This window comes from Corvus brachyrhynchos, unplaced genomic scaffold (genome assembly GCF_000691975.1).
Source record: "Corvus brachyrhynchos isolate BGI_N302 unplaced genomic scaffold, ASM69197v1 scaffold363, whole genome shotgun sequence".
NCBI lineage: Eukaryota > Metazoa > Chordata > Aves > Passeriformes > Corvidae > Corvus > Corvus brachyrhynchos.
Window position 1 is genome coordinate 1,062,187 of NW_008237404.1, and position 8,146 is coordinate 1,070,332.

At 38.6% G+C, this 8,146-nt stretch overlaps 1 long non-coding RNA gene across 1 annotated transcript in view; it reads left to right on the forward strand.

Annotated features, from left to right (window-relative positions):
* The first annotated feature begins 3,518 nt into the window (after positions 1-3,518).
* LOC108445854 overlaps positions 3,519-8,146 on the forward strand; it is a 21,110-nt gene continuing 16,482 nt past the window's right edge. The window contains exons 1-2 of the long non-coding RNA XR_001860881.1: positions 3,519-3,532; positions 6,994-7,000. This is a non-coding gene — a long non-coding RNA (uncharacterized LOC108445854). The remainder of the gene's footprint in view (positions 3,533-6,993; positions 7,001-8,146) is intronic.

Sequence of the window (8,146 nt, forward strand, 5' to 3'; positions counted from 1 at the left end):
TGCAAGGTATCATTCAGAGAGCCAACTAAGAGCTCATGTTACCCCCCCAAAAATCTAACAGCATTCAGGTGCTGCAGAAGCATGGAGGAGAGGATGGAAACAGCACAGAAACATCATAATGCCTTTGCATATATAAAGTGCAGAGCATACTTCAGATACTTCTTGCAGCACCAGACATTGTGTCCCATAAAACAATTCTATAGACTTGGTGAGAGATCACAGAAAAATTACAGAAATGGAAACGTAGTCTTGTGAAGAGAAGTTGGAAAGACAGAGGATTTTCCCCTCATACAAGAAGGAATGAGAGGCAAAATGAAAACATTTTACAGATTAATGTTATCATATTAAACAGCACAGGGAAAGCAGATCAGGGGCTTCCACTCTGTCTCTGGAAGGAAAAACAACAAGGCATTCACTGAAATTAAAAGGTGGGCAAGTCAAAACTGATAAAAGGAAATACCTTTTTATATTACGTGTAATTAAATTGTGGAACTCATTGCCAAAGGAAGTTGTTGAGACCAAAAACTTCACCAGATTCATCAAGAGATTGGATATTATATCAATACCATGGATATCCAGTTATCATAATTAAAGAAAATAAAATTTTTGGAAGAGATATTAAACCTAGTGCTTCAGGGCTTAAACTAGTCTCTCACAATTAGTGAGGAGGATCAGGAGATCTCTGTGGAGGCAGATTATTCTGCCTCTGCCTCCTGCAGGGTTCTTCTGTCGCTCTTTATAGCATCTGGTTCTGGTTATATCAGATTGAGTAACAGACAAAATGGTTCTCCAGTCTGACTTAGTCAAGGATTCCTCTGTACTTACACTCCTCTTCAAGGAAGGTCTGCCCAGAAGTGGGTGTGGATATGTGTTAAACCTTTGTGTGTAAGCACAGGATGGGGTCACAATTTGATCCTTAGTCGCATGTGAAGGGTATGTAAACACACGACTGCATGCTTACAGGGGTTGATTGCTTTCCTGATTTTAGTGTGAGGTTTGCCCAGCACTTCAGGATTTGTTATTCTGTACAAAGATGCAAAACAGTCTCAAAAGATAGATAAAGAAGTTTTATTTAACAGCAAGATAACCCAGATGATATATCAACATGATTGTGGTGCTGAAACAACAAAAACCATAAAAAGAATAAATCAATACACGGGACACTCTAAGAAACATGTTTTGAAGCAGGTCATTAAAAGGATGCCTCTTTTCTCTATTTCTTCCCACCTTGGTTTAGTTTTGCTGAGTCTCAACACAAATTCTGATCCCCGTCCTGGTGTGGGGGCCTTGGAACCTGAGCGCACATATAGACCAGCCATGAGATAAGCAATTTATAGACTTCTTTCCCAGAGAGATATCCTGTCCGCTATATATAGGTTAACCTTAACAATCAGCTGCAGTGAGTTCCTTTAATCTAGGGCTGGCAAGAGGGAGATGCCACTATCATGGTTTGAGAAGACATACAGCAGTGCACTGCCAGTCAGTGGGAAAATACATCTTTTGTATTATTTGCATAGTACAAAATGGAGAGGAAAAAAGTTTTGGAATTAATCCAGACATAATTTTTACCTCTTTTGCAACCAACAATAATTGACCTAGTTTTACTCCAAACAATAGTTGACCATTGCAAACATAAGAGGTCTTTAAAAGCTGACTTTCCCTCTCACCCACCCACCAAAGCTCTTTCTTTCTTTGGAGAATTAAATTGCCTCAGTATAAAGAATTCATACTAGTTTTAGTTCTAGAACTCTGATCCTACATTTTTTCCCATGAAGAATAATTCCTTGATCTGCTATCTTTGGCACTTCTCCTAATCCTTACAAGCATTCATTATCTTTTTTTTTTTTTTTGGTTGGGTTTTGAGCTACATTTGGAGATATTAATGGCAAGTACTTGTAAATATACAGTAGCCTAGGTAACCCCTTCTTTTGTGTTTACCTTCATGCACAGGGTCACTTTAAGCTACCTCTGCCAGTGTGGGCAGAATTTAATGAAGTTCATAACTAGATATTTACTCCATTTGACCATCCTTGAAAGTAATTTCTTTAAAAAGAAGTAACTGAAGATACAATTGAGAGCACTAAGGACAAAGGTTTTTACCCTTTTAGTTGCTATTTTTGCTATTGTCCAGATGAATTTAAAGATATAATTCTTCCCCCAGATCAGGCTTTTATACTCTATTTTTTCATTTTTTCATTTTGAAAGCATTCTGACAATGACAGCTAGTTAGAAAATTTCTTCTACCTCCTTGTAAAATATGGGCTTTTGGAAAATGCATCCAAAAAGTCAGTTTTTTGACAGTAGTGTTGTGATTAAAACATACTTCAAACTCCTCTTTGCTTAGTTTTAACTTTCAATGTCTTATTTAAGTTTATATAAATACCACAGGAATTCAGAATTCTATTCTTTACTCCCTTACACTCTTACTTTTCCCTTTTTTCTCATCTTGTTTAAACCCCCCTCCACCCCTATACATCCTACTGAAACAAGGGCAGAGGAGGCAAACACTGTGTGAAAATAGTGGAAGGGAATGATTTCTGCACTTACTTATGTCTCCCAAACACAGAAATTCAAAATAATATAAGTGAGAAACTTATATTTGAGGTGATAAATAATAGCAATAGTAATATCAATGCAAAACTACTGCTGAATAAATATATGAATACGTAGCTGTGCAAGTACTTTTAATTTTGAATATAAGTTAATTTGTACAGACTTCTCTGCAAGCCCCAAGCTTGCTTTCTCTGACCCAAGTATTACTGTCAAAAATGCAAAATTTTATCCTGGAGTGATTTTTTATAACTGGCTCATAACCCAGTGAATATAGGGGTATTTTTAATGGAAATGCTGACACAGTTCCATCTATTCTAGCTCAGACAGTGCTACTCAGTTTCTTGTACATAAAACTCATTTAAATGCAGTGATGACAGGAGCTTGTGTTTTCATAAGCACTATAAAGTTCAGTTCAAACAAATACCTGTTATCAGGCTATTCAAGAAAAGGAATGGGGGGGGGGGGGGTGTTTTAATGTTTTGCTTAGTTTTGAAGTGGTTGAACGGTTCATCAACCCACTGAGTAGTTTCCTTAATCATTTTCTTTTTAATTAATAGACTTGTGAACAACCACAACTGCCTTGTGGAAACACTAAACAGATGACTAACTTGCAGTGAGCAATCTACTCAATACAGTCTGCCTTAATTTGAGCCATACATGCTGAAAAATAAAAGCATGGCAAGTATGCAGGTTATTGTACAGCTTTGTGTCTGCTTTAAGTTAAAACAAATCCCTGGTGAGCAGAAAGCAGCAATCATAAAACTGAGAGGAACATTTTAGATTTATTGCCACCTGTTAGCATGACTTTGAGCCGTGTAAGGGACAGGCATTATCAGCCAGGCTAGTGTCACAGTGCTGGTGCTGGTGGCCACCATGGCTGCAGAAAGAAATGGTCAAGTGTCAGCTCTGTGAACCAGAGCAGACATTAGCGCCTGATTACAGGAAAGATAGCACACTATCACTGTGCTGCTTCTGTCCTGTTTCTGGATAGGAACCATCTACTGGGGGTTCATTAGAAACCAGCCTCGAGGCAAGCCAGCTCTGTAAACTACAGCTGTCTAATTGGTTTTGCTTGTGTGCACTGTCTTTGCTTTTATAATGGGGAAAAGCAACACAGCCTTTCTAATTAGATTGTTAAACATAATAGCTGAATGGCACAGCAGTAAAGAATTTGCCCTAGTCTTTGTAATTCCAGAATAAGGCACAGCAAAGATCCAGGATTTTTCCAGCCCATTTCCCCCATCATCATATCCAATGGTAATGAGACTGAGTGGGTTTTTTTTCCTTAAAATAATGCAAACGATTGTAGGCCTTGCTAAAATCCAAAATAAATGTCAAAACAGAATTCCAGGAGCAAACACATCTCTCCCTTTATTCTGTTGTCTCTGCTTTCATTTGCTTCAAATGCTGGGGCTATGCACTAATTGGTGTCTTTGTTGGCAGTGAACACAGGGGGGGAAAAATGCACAGGCTTGGAAGATGAACTCTTCTCTCTGCCTAGAGGTGGTCCCCCTCAACCAAGGCTGAAATGCACTGGTACAGTGGGGAAAGCTCAAAAATCACCACTTGCTGCACCTGTTTTGTGTATTAAGAAAGGAATCTGGTCTGTCAGTTCAGCACCTTTCATAGGCTCTAAATTGATTCAGAAGGAATAAGAAAGCTTCACAAAGCCAGTGTTCTTCTCAGTGCCTTAGATTCAAAGTTCTTGATTCTTTTATAGGTCCTTGCTGGTTTTCACATAAGGACTTTGTCAGCATGCTGAGCACATGCAGAAGGATGCAGAGAGGCCTCTGTTTCCATTTGCTTTCTATAGAGTAATTTAATGCATATCCTCACAGACATGATGTGGATATTTGGAAGGATTCCTAATACAGTTGAAGATTTTCTCTTTTTTAACAATCATATTCTCTTTTCTTTTCACAAGTCTATCCTGATTGAAGAGTCTCCATTGGATCCCTAGGATAAACGGAGAAGTGGGCAAACAATCAAGTATCAAGTAACTGTGCAATTTGTATTGATTCTGAGGTTTAAGTCTTGACAACATGGGAGTGAAATGCTAGCATATTTTACCACAGTCTTCAAGTCATTCAGTGACTCTTTTGCCAGATACTCTTTTTGATTTCCTGGTTAGAAAGTGGGAAAAAGGAAAGTGGTTTCATAGAATAACCAAACATGAACTTCCCCATAAATGCTCTGTTTGAATAGGTGAATTCTTCAGTACTCATGCAAAATAGTAATTTTTTTCTGGAATAGCACAGAAACTGATGTTCGAGATATATGAAAGATGTCACGGGAAATAGCAAACTATTCAATGTGCAACTGCAGTAAATAACCGCAAGAGGAACCAGCTGTGCAACTTTCATGTGGGTGTCTCAAAGGAAACAGGAAATGAATAACAAAAGATAAGTGCACTACACTGAGCCTTTAGCATGTATTGCTCTCTACTGCCTTAAGCCTTCTGAGTCAAAATGAATTTGATTTCTACACAGTGGCACTTCCTCATCTCTCAGGGTTGCACCTTGTTCTGCAGAATCTTCAGAACCAGAATTCTGAGAGGAATTGATTGAACCTCATCTTGCACAGTCTCTTTCTAGTTTGTCATGGTCACATCACCCTGTATTACCAGGAGCACTCACAGCAAATAAAGGTCATTTTGTTTCCAAATTTGGAGACTTTTTCCTTCTCTTTTATCTATAAAACATGAGTTTATATCATACAACTATTTTAGCTCTTAGGAAATTGCAATGCTTAGTTAATAACTGTAAGTAGTAAATACTGAAAAATTTTGGATTAATAAACTAGAGGATCCCAAAAAGCGAGTTCTTTTCTGTAAGAGATTATTTCTGAATATGAGAATGACAGGTAGGTACTTCTAAGAAATTTACATTAATTCCTTATCTGCCTTTCCCCGGCTCATCCAACTGTGATATAAACATCATTTTAATAAGTAGGTATGAGTCTATCACAAATGTATTCAATAACCAAGATCTCACCAGAATGGTAACACCTAATTCCAAAAATCAGGTTCCTAAGATCTCCATTAAAGACCTTCATAAAATGGGTTTGAGAGACCTTAGGGGGTCATTTGATGTTTTTTAATGTTACATGAAATTGCTCATGGCTTTTTTCTGTCAAATTTTGATTATCTCTCGGGATGGAGTTTTCGCAGAATCTCTACGCAATTTGCACCAGTGTTAGACAATTCTCATGGTGAAATTTATTTCCTGATATCCAATATTTTCTTGTTTTGCATTTCGTGTATGTATTCCTTCTCATGCTTTTTTTGTGCATCCCCAAGAGAAGACAGCTTTAAGATCTGGCTTTGCCTTCTGTCCTTCAGACTGAGCAAATCAAGGTTTCTCAGATAGTCCTTGTACTTCAAGGACTTAGCAGCTAATCAATCTCAGTAAGTCCAGGTGATAGACTGGACTCATTCCAGTACCTTGGGCTTAGTCTTGTCTTGGGGAGTTCAGAACTGGACATAGGCCTTCAGATGTAGTCTCAGAAGTATGGAAGAAAGAATATTCTATTGCCTCAGTTTCGAGACTCTGCTCTCACTAGTTCAAGTTATCCACCAGGACTCCTGGTTCTCTTTTCAAAGTTGCCTTCTCCCCAGCCTGTCCTGTTGCATGGGACTGTTCTATACTACACTGGAAGAATTTACACCTGCCCTTATTGAACTTCGTGAGTTTTCTGTAAGCCCACTTCTCCAGTGTACTGATGTCTTAACTGTGTTTCTTCCTTTTTCTTGCTCTTACTGCTTGTAAGAGAAAAACTTGCCTTCCCAGTACTGGTTTCCATGGCTGCTGGGGAAAACCTTCTATTAAAAGTAAGTGAAGAGTTTTCTCTTTAGAACCAGCTGGTAACTTTCCAGGTAGTTCAATAAGACCTTTGTCCAGGAAAGTCCCACCTATCTGAAGCACAAACCCATAGGAAAGATTGAGGCAGGAACCAGGAGGACCTGTGTTGCCTATATGATGCATTTGGTCTGCAGGGTCGGAGAGGAATGTGTCTTAGTAAACACAGAGAGGGCAGGAAAATGAGAACTCTCCCCAAAGTGGCCAAAATTGAAAGAGCCACACCCTGGAAGCAGTGGCACACCCTGGAACAAGCATGAGCTATTAGACACTACTAGACAAGAGAAGAGAAGCTGGCATCCGCTTTCGCCTGTTTGGGTAGACATTCAACAAATGGGAGGAAAATGTGTTTGAAACCATCGGCTGCTACTGAAGAATTCTTGTTGATTGCCAAGGATCACCACAATTTAGCAGTGAGACCTTTTTAGTGCAGAATATAAAGCAGTCAGACAAGAGTGCTTCTTGTGGAAAATGAAGCTGGTATAAACAATAAACAAACAAATGCATCTTACTCATTTACATTAGGCTTCACCACAAAATTTATTGAAAACTAAAAAAAGGAGAGAGAGAAAGAGAAGTTTAGCAGGACTGTTGTCCAGGACCTTCCAGCATCATGCTTTTTCACTGAAAGTGTCAATTCTCAAGACCCAATAATTTTGTGGCACTGTGTCTGTTTTAACAAAACTCTGTAAAGAGATTTTTTGTACTTAATGAGACAACAGGTGATAGGTGACCTGATACTGTAGTGAGCAAATATTTTTCCATAAGAGGCTCATGCAGAAGATAACTACTCAGCCTTGATTCAGGTCCTTTCTTCTTGATCCAATGATATGGAGTGAAACAGGCTCAAAAGCGCACACAAACCCATTTGTTAGGGCACTCACCTACATTAAGTAGCCTTGATTCTTTACTGTGAATCAAACCAGACAAGAGCTTGGCTTTCCCCCAAAGGGTCTTCAGCAGATGCTTTAGGCAGAAGCCTACTGTTCTGGGTAAGATTCTCACAAATTCCAGAATTTCAAAGAGTGTTTCTACTTTACTTTTAAGTAAAATGTAACCATTGTTCTCTGGCCAGACCCAGACACAGATTCTGCCAAATTTATAGAAGACAACAAGGCTGGAATTCATCTCATTTAACCCCAAGCATGCTCTTAGTCCATGGAAAGAATTAGGCTTTTCTGAGGTGTGATACATCTGGTCTTTCTTAGATACCTTAGGTGAGATTTCTCTTACCAGATGTTCTTACGTCCAAGCTGGTCTCCCAAGTCAGTGGGCCAAAAAAAGCAGCTCTAGAGCACGATTTGCTTCATTCTAAGTTAAATGTCTAAAATGTCTAAAATACCTAAATTTGTTAGCTTTTTCCCACTGACTATAAGCAGAATAAAGAAGAACAAATCAGGGTTAAACACCTTTCTCATAGATATCTGACATTGGATGCAATTAATTCTACCCTAAGAGGAAAATTTTGTGTCCATTTTCATTTGAAGTTCTGGCTCATATCCAGCTTTAATGAAGAGAGGGTGAAAACAGGAATTTGAGAGAAGTGTGGGGTTGCTTTCTTGGCTTTTGCAGGCTTTGGAAGAAAACCTATACTGTGTTCCTTCTTAGGTTATGTCCTGAAACACGTTACTATGTTGTCAAAGATTAAATAATTAGTAGAACATGGTCAAGATCAAAAGGCTATTCCATGTCATAGCTAATTTGAGAGTTACCACAAGTATGACAAGTAGTGATTC